At 38.7% G+C, this 8,458-nt stretch overlaps 1 protein-coding gene across 2 annotated transcripts in view; it reads right to left on the bottom strand.

The window, feature by feature from the left end:
* MYO5A (myosin VA (heavy chain 12, myoxin)) overlaps positions 1 to 4,772 on the bottom strand; it is a 104,220-nt gene extending 99,448 nt beyond the window's left edge. For both annotated transcript variants that reach the window (XM_004687778.2, XM_004687779.2), the window contains exons 1-2: positions 4,666 to 4,772; positions 821 to 992 (exon numbers count right to left, since the gene is read on the bottom strand). The gene's annotated coding sequence lies outside the window, so the exon portion shown is untranslated. The remainder of the gene's footprint in view (positions 1 to 820; positions 993 to 4,665) is intronic.
* Positions 4,773 to 8,458: the final 3,686 nt, after the last annotated feature.

Below are 8,458 nucleotides of genomic sequence, written 5' to 3'. Positions count from 1 at the left end.
ATAAGTAAATCTTTAAAAAAGAAAAGATACAAATTATTTTAATACGATAGTTGTTCCTGTCCAAACCATTGAGAGTAATAAAGATAGATAAGCACTAAGTTGGGTACAGCCCGGAACACTGAACAAATGAACTTAGAATGATGAATGAAATACCAGACGTGCATCTCAAAAGGGGGAGTGATTAGTGAAAGAAAGAGAAGAATTCAGTAGGGGAAAAGAAGACAGATAATATGGAGAAAATAAAGGGTAACACGAAATCAGGCAAAGAGAGAAAAAAGGGGGAAAGGAACCCAAATGCACCCACATATGTATGTTTCATTTCTCAGCAAGAGAACAAGAATCCTCAGCTTGCTATTATCTTCTAACAGATAACAGCAAAGAGCAGAGGCCCAGTCAAGCAGATCTAGAAAGAATAATTACAAGTCAGTCCTGTGTTTTTAAGTAATTAAGAAAAAGAAAACACTAAACTTCTTGAATCTGCCCAAAAGAAAGGTTGCTAAACATCTCCTCTTCATGTAGTAGTGTTTGTAAAAATAAAATAAATGGCAAACTGGCATTGAATTTAGCATGTGGGTCCTGGGGGATGGGGGTAGAATCCAAAAGATGAATCCAGTTGCTTTTATTTTGAGCAAATTTATGCAAGTTTACAATAGAAAATAGTCAATAGAAAACACAAATTAGTTAACTACACTGAAGAATCTGTAGGATAACTCTTGGACTTTTGTATCCAAGAGAAAATATACACAACTTTTTTCCCCCTATTCAGTATTTCCACAGAGAAAAGAGTTCACAGTCCACTTTCACAGCAAGGTACACTTACCACAATATGTATAAATAAGTTTGGAATCAATAAAGCGAACTCTGAGATTATGAAGCACAGCAGGCTCATGAAGATAGCTGAGGGCTGTGAGGTCATTTTCACCCACAAGTATGTCAGGGTTTCGTAAGTGAGGCAGTTCCTTGGTCTTTGGATCTAGACGATATTCCAAATCCTAAAAAATCACAAGATAAAAGCATCTGGATTAATCATAGCAATAAACTTGAAGTATGCCTATGCATTTTGCTTAAGGTGATTTCCTATTTCTCATTTCGCTTCCAGTTTTTAAATGCATTCTTTTTCTGGTACATTTCAATACCATAAAAACTGGTGGAAATGACAAAATTGAAAAAGTCTTCTTTTTCACCAGATATATTAAATTGTATTAATAACTTCTGTTGATACAGTCTGAGAAGTCAAAGCCTAAACTTTTTTTAGCCTACTTACTAGATCAGAGGTTTTTAATCATTAGTTAAATTAGCTTTCCTTTTTTTTTCTCTTTTTGTGATATGTGACAAGCAGTACCAAGGTGGTCAAGCACTTCTAGAGAATGATAGATTTGTGTCCAAATCCTGATAGTAGTATGTGCTTCCTGTGTGGTTGTGGGTCTGAGAGTTAGTCTAAATCCCTCAGTTATTTAAAAAGGCTTAACAGAGAAAGTTCACAGGGAGTGTGATAAAAATTAAATAAAGCAATACCTGACATTTGGTATGGACTTGGGAACCCCAGAACCCAAGACACCCAAAAATCCCACCCTGCAATTTGTATAATACATTGTGTGTATGTGGACATCTGTGTGCTGTTTTTTGGCAAGACAGTCTACAGTTTGCATTTAATTTCAAATGAAGTGCCTTCAAATGAAGGCCCCAGAAGTGAAGAAGTACAACTCACTTTAAAAGTCAAGGGAGGCCCTCCCTGGTGGTGCAGTGGGTTAAAGCACAGCACTAAGAAGCTAAAGCCACTTCCACATGAGTTCGATTCCCACCTGCCCCGGAGGTGACCACATGGCGTGGCAGACCTCTCCTGACCCGCCCGCTGCTCCCCTCAGCAGTGTACTTCATCAATCTGCCTGTTCTGCTCCCCGCTCTGTCTCTGGTGAAGACTCTCACCGCCCCTGAGCCTTTGGCCTGTACCCCAGTTCTGTATACACAAATAAATAAATCTTTAAAAAAAAAAAAGTCAAGGGAATATGGCTTTAGAAGTCAAACATGTAAATTGTGGCTCCACTGTGTATTAAAGCCAAATAACATACAAATGAAAAGGGGGAAATGCAATTTAATTGTAGAGAGGAGCAAGCTGTTTTTGTTAAGACTGAAAAGTTATATACAGAGCTCAAAAATTCAAATCAGATTGGAATGAACTATGCTAAATGGGAGAAAATTTTACCATCTGCTCCTTGACTTCTCCTGCCTGTTACTAGGTCATAATACCCTTACCCAAAGTAGACTCATCCTGTAATATGCAAAAGCTATTTTTGTGTGGTCTTGGGCAAAACTACTTAATGTCTCTGATACTTAACTTTCTTATTTGGGAAATAGTTATAAAACTACCTACAAACCCACCTACAAACATAAGAAAATATAACTCAAAGTGCTTAATACAGTGCCTGCCAGGGAGTAGATAATCAATAAATGCTGAATAAATCAATCCCTACATTTGACAGCCAAAGCTGGCTGGCCTAATTCTTCCCTGTCTTGTTTCCAATTAGTCTCCTTGCCTGCTTTGTACTCCTGAAATGTATCCTTCAAACTGCCGCCAATAGGTCCTAGGTCACAAACTACCACCCTTCCTCTGTTGAAAATGCTACCATCACTCTCCACAGCATATCAACTGTAAGCATTTTAGTCCTCAGTGACTTGGCGTGTGAGGATCTGGATATGGCTCCGCCTCCATCCTCTTACCAGTCCTGTACTCTCACTTCACATACCAACAACATGGAACTCATGTAGTTTCCTCACTGTATATTACTATCATGACTTCCTTTGCACATACTTTTCTAGATTGCTGAGATGCATTCCCCCTTGTTTACACATCCTGAGACAGTGCCTCCCTGACCCATTATCTTCACCAGGCTCGCTGACTACTACCTCTTCTGTTCTATTTTTTGTTGTTGTTGTTTATATTTTTATTATATCATGGGTCACACTATTTATGAGTATGTAGCCCTCTCTTACCTGACACGGATGTCAGAGATTATACTATCTGACACTTCTTAAGATGATTATACTATCTGACACTTAAGATGATACCTCAAAATACCTTTTTAAACTCTACACACATTGCTAAATCTCAGCTCCAATTGTAGGAGAATAAAAATCTGCCACCACAAAGTAGGTCTTTTGAATCTGACTTCTTGAGAAGGGCTCTGAAGCTGAAGTGGAGGTTGCTTAACCTGCATACCTTTGTCTACTGTGCCTGTCCCTGTACCTCCCTAACTGACCTTCGCTTTCTCATCCTTCCACAGTCCCTTATTTAAGACAGCGTCTGAAGTCACACAGATGAGTTATTCAGCCATGCTGGATCTCTTCATGTATACAGAGGTATACATGGTCCTATTAAACATCAAAAACTATTACTATTAAGTGTCAAAAACTATTTCTTCATTATTATTTGCCAGCCTTGATGAACTGAGAGGTACAGGATCATACCCTCTGTATCTTGACACAGTCAACTTGTCATATTCACTATCTCCAAAATATATTCTAATCCTCACAGAGTCTACCCCTCTCTTCTTTTTTTATATATTTTTTAATTTATGCATTTATAAGAATTGGGTTCAAGGCCAGAGGTGTGGGGGATAAGAGGATTCACCAGAGACACAATAGGGAACAGAAGAGGCAGATTTATGGAAATGTACTGCTGAGGGGAGTAGGAGGTGAGAAAGAGGTCTGTTGCACCATGTGGGTCAGCTCCCTGGCTGGGGATTGAACTCATTCTGCAATGGCTGGCAATAACTTGATAACTCTGAGACTTAACCCCTGTACCATCAGAAAGGCCTGAGTCAACTCCTCTCTCTCTCTCTCTCTCTCTCTCTTTTTTTTTTTTTTTTTTAAGATTTATTTATTTGTGCATACAGAACTGGAGTACAGGCCAGAGGCTCAGGGGCAGTGAGAGGCTTCACCAGAGACAGAGTGGGGAGCAGAACAGGCAGACTGATGAAGTACACTGCTGAGGGGAGCAGCGGGCGGGTCAGGAGAGGTCGCCACACCATATGGTCACCTCCGGGGCAGGCTGGAATCGAACTCATGCGGAAGCAGCTTTAGATTCTCAGTGCTGCGCTTTAACCTGCTGCGCCACCAGGGAGGGCCCCAACTCCTCTCTCTTTTGCAATCCATTCTATCTACTTTTAAGATTCAATCAAAAACCCTCCTCTTCCTCAAAGCCTTCCCTGACAAATCTATTCACTGTAACATTTCCCTCTGTTGGAATCTTAAACCCTCTCTGTCTTTGTGACAGAGTGATTATAAGCATTGACCAAAAGACAAAATTCCTGAACTTATATCCCAACTTTATTGCTCAGTACCTACAAAACCCTAAGCAAGTCCCAAACTTATCTTCCTCCTTCTGGCTTATTTCACTGAGCATAATTCATCCAGCCCCATCTACGTTTCCACAAATAGCATGAGTTTATCTTTTTTGATCTCTGAGTAGATCAAAAAACACACATCTTGATCCATTCATCTGTTGTTGAGTACTCAGGTTGTTACCTTAACTTAGCTATTATAAGCAGTGCTACAATAAGCACAGAGATATAAGCTTCCTTTTGAAAACGTTAGTGTGTTCTTTGAGTAGATACCTAAAAGTGGAATTGCTGATTTATATGACAGATCCATTTTTAAAATTCTTACCTTCCCTTCCTCAAGGTGAAGCAGGAGGACTTTATCTCCTGGCTTATAATCTTTGAGCAGTTCTGCTGATTTCCAAACTTCCTCTGGATCAGGTATCCAAACCCTGGCAAACTAGAAGATAAAAAAAAAGGAAAAAAAGCTAGCAAATTAACTACTTTATAATGATAAATAAAACAAAACATGGACTTATTTATAACTAAACATTAGGAAAAATGTTGATTAATATGAAACTTAATTTTGAATTAATAGATGAAAAGATTTTAACCCAAATATATCTCACAATGTATATAAAATCATTATGCTGTATATCCTTAAACATATATAATACTGTATGCCAATTATAGCTCAATAAAACTGGGATGGGAAGGAAGGATGTTCTGAAGAAACCACTAGTTAAAGTTTGCCTTTGTTTTATATGGTAAATGCTACCTGAAAATGTAACTTTAGGTAAAATTATATACAATAATTATTTTTTCACTTAACATGGACTTTCACAGAATTTGCAGCTGTGGTATAGTAGCTATGACAGTTTCATAAGTACAGCTCTCTTTACAGCAGGGCTTACAATTTGAAATTTTTATTGTGGTGGTCACCCTATACTTTTCAAAGTTTCAGTGATTCTTTAGATATCCCTTAGGGGCCATTATGGTATGTAGAACAAGAAATAAGACTATGGCTTAGAGCCACAGCTGTTTTACATGTTGGAAACCTATAATTTTCTTTGAGGAAAGAATTCTATTGCTAATTTTTAAAAAATGGTACCAGTGTTTAGTATTCTGCCTTCATAATTTTATAAAGATGAGTGAACATGGCAAAATGACAGATATGGCCAGAAATAAGTTTGTTTCATTATCATGAAAGAGGCATAGTAATCATCAGTGGGTCCTGAAGCAACAATTTGTTTAGCTTCAACTCAGTACTTTCTTAAGCCAATTTTGGACTTAAGGTGTAATTATGAAGAAAAAGAACAAAGTATACTAATCTGAATGTATCCTTCAAACACTACATCAGAGGTTTTTTTGATTACTTGGAATCCTCACAAAAATGCCACTTAAAACATGTACACTACACTTTGATACCCATCTTCACATCACACATGAATGTATCACCACTAACAGCCTTTCTCTATTGCATTCAGAGTACTACCAGAACTTAACTTTTTGTTATTCTGTTGTTTATTTATTTGTTATCTGTCTTCATCAGAACATACACTTCGTGCCTGTCTTGTTTAATATTATATATACAATCTCTGTGCTCCTCATACATAGTTAAATCTTAGTATTTGTTAAAAAGAATCTCAGAATAAAAGACATCCCCTTAAACTGAATAAAAGTTGTGTGAATAAAAGAACTCACTCATTGCTTTATTTTTCTCTTGTTTTCATAGATTCATGCAAACTTTTTTTTTTTTTTAAAGATTTATTTATTTATTCATACAGAACTGGGGTACAGGCCAGAGATGCGGAGGGTGAGAGGATTCACCAGAGACAGAGTGGGGAGCAGAACAGGCAGATCGACGAAGTACACTGCTGAGGGGAGCAGCGGGCGGGTCAGGAGAGGTCTGCCACGCCATGTGGTCACCTCCGGGGCAGGCGGGAATCGAACTCATGCGGAAGCGGCTTTAGATTCTCAGTGCTGTGCTTTAACCCGCTGCGCCACCAGGGAGGGCCTCATGCAAACTTTTTATCTGAGCAATATGCACAAGAAACAGTACTGAACTAGGATATAGGTTCAATCCCAGTTCTACCATTGGCTTTTGTCTTTATTTCAGGAATGTGAAATATGGTAATGACAGCACTACTGATCTAGTTTATGTCAAGGGCTTACACACACAGATACTTGGCAAAAAGCATTAACTAACATAAATATAAGTTGAAATAAAGTGTATTTTCCTTGAGAAGTGAGCACAATATTATATGCTAAATGCTACTGACATTTGTTCTATAACTTTTACCCCTGTTCCTGAGGAATATCTGTACACATTACTAAAATATTACTCATTCAATAAGCATCTCTGTGTACCAACTGCTCCCACTTTACAGTTCACTTTAGAAGCCAATATTTGGTAACTTTCTCTGGCTTCAGAAAAATTTGAAATATTTGAGATTTATAGTCACAATCTACTATCTAACTGACAAAAGCACAAAACACCAAAATGGGTCACAGTGAATCTGTAGAGGCATAACTGACCTGCTCTAAACATGTTCAACTAAATCTAGAAAGAAGTGCCTGTGTGTAGATAGCAAGCCCCAGCTCAGGTTTCCCTACATATTTTAGAAATAGTAATGAGTGAGGAATGTGTCAGAAGATATATTTCTAAGAACTAGATGATACAACACTTATAGCAGAAGGAGGCTAAAGTGCTCATGCTCACTAGAGGCAAGATATTTAAACAACAAACATCACCCTAATAACCAGCCTCCCTTTTTTCTTGTCTCTGTCTCCTGTGAAAGTGCCCAAGGAAAAACAAGTCAGAAAGCAGTCAGTTATTACCACTGTTGGTGGTTCTTTTCTGTCTTAACCAATGAGGTTAGTGACTCTATAAAAACAACTACACCAGAACTGGGTCCATTTGGGAGACATATAGACTTTACGGGGTAAAGCAAGGTGTCCAACTTGACAATGCCTCTTCCTATTCTATCACTTACTTCCTAATTTCTAACCTTCTCCCAGATACCCAGTGAAAATGCACACAGCATCCCCCAAAACAGAACTAAATTTTCCCAGCTACATTCTGTGCAAAGACTGTGGGAAGGCAAGAAAAAGAAAACGACCCACATGTGAAACCTAGAAATGGGACATACGGCATCAAGAGTCTGGCAAGATTTAGAAAATGGTAGACAGATATGCCCAAAAAGTCAGCTCAGGAACTTTCTGGTAAAATAGAAGCAAGCCAATGATAATTCTAGCCAAAGTGAATCAGACTGGACACAGTCCAGCAATACAAAGGAGGAAGCAAGGTCATGAAACTCAGTTTTGTCATAACTATCTACTAAAGGGCAAAGCTTCCCTGCAGTGCTCCTTACCCCCTTCTGCTCACACTACTCTAGTTTTAGTCCCTCAGGTTCATCTCACTTATGATATCACAGACCTTATTTTAATTATTTATGAATCTAGCTACCTCCCACACTAGACAACCTGCTCTTTAAGTCATTTCTGAATCCACTCAGCCTCCTTGCCACAGCTGGTGGGGAGCACTTTTGATTCTATTTAAGAGAGTTGCAAGAAAGGAAAGAAAATGAGATCGAAGAAATGGGAAGAGGTGACAACGGTAAGCTTCATGGGCCCAACATGAGATTCTTCCTGAAGCTACAAAGCATGGTTGAGATGGGATAGGATTTAGAGAGGAAAGTGGGCTGATGTAGAAACTGGTAGGATAAGGAAAAACAAGAGTTTGGAATCTGAGATACTGACGTACTATTAATACAGCCAAAAAACTGGAAGATGAGGGCTCTTCCTGGTGGTGCAACAGGTTAAAGCACAGCACTATGAAGCTATCGCAGCCACTGCAACATGAGTTCAATCCCCTGCCAAGGAGCTGACCCACATGGCATGGCAGACCTTTCCTGACCCACCCACTACTCCCCTCAGCAGTGTATTTCAGTAGATCTGCCTGTTCTGTGCTCCACTCTCCACTCTGTCTATGGAGAATCCTCTCACCACCACCCCCTCCTCTGGCCTGTAGCCCAGTTCTATATACATAAATAAATAAATCTTTAAAAAAAAAAAAAACCTGGGACATGAAAAAAACAAAATTGGTAATACTAAAGAATTACATTAACAATTCAAAAGAC

Source organism: Condylura cristata, unplaced genomic scaffold (genome assembly GCF_000260355.1).
Source record: "Condylura cristata isolate star-nosed mole 26May11 unplaced genomic scaffold, ConCri1.0 scaffold00023, whole genome shotgun sequence".
Lineage (NCBI taxonomy): Eukaryota > Metazoa > Chordata > Mammalia > Eulipotyphla > Talpidae > Condylura > Condylura cristata.
This window is presented reverse-complemented; position numbering and strand designations above follow the sequence as displayed.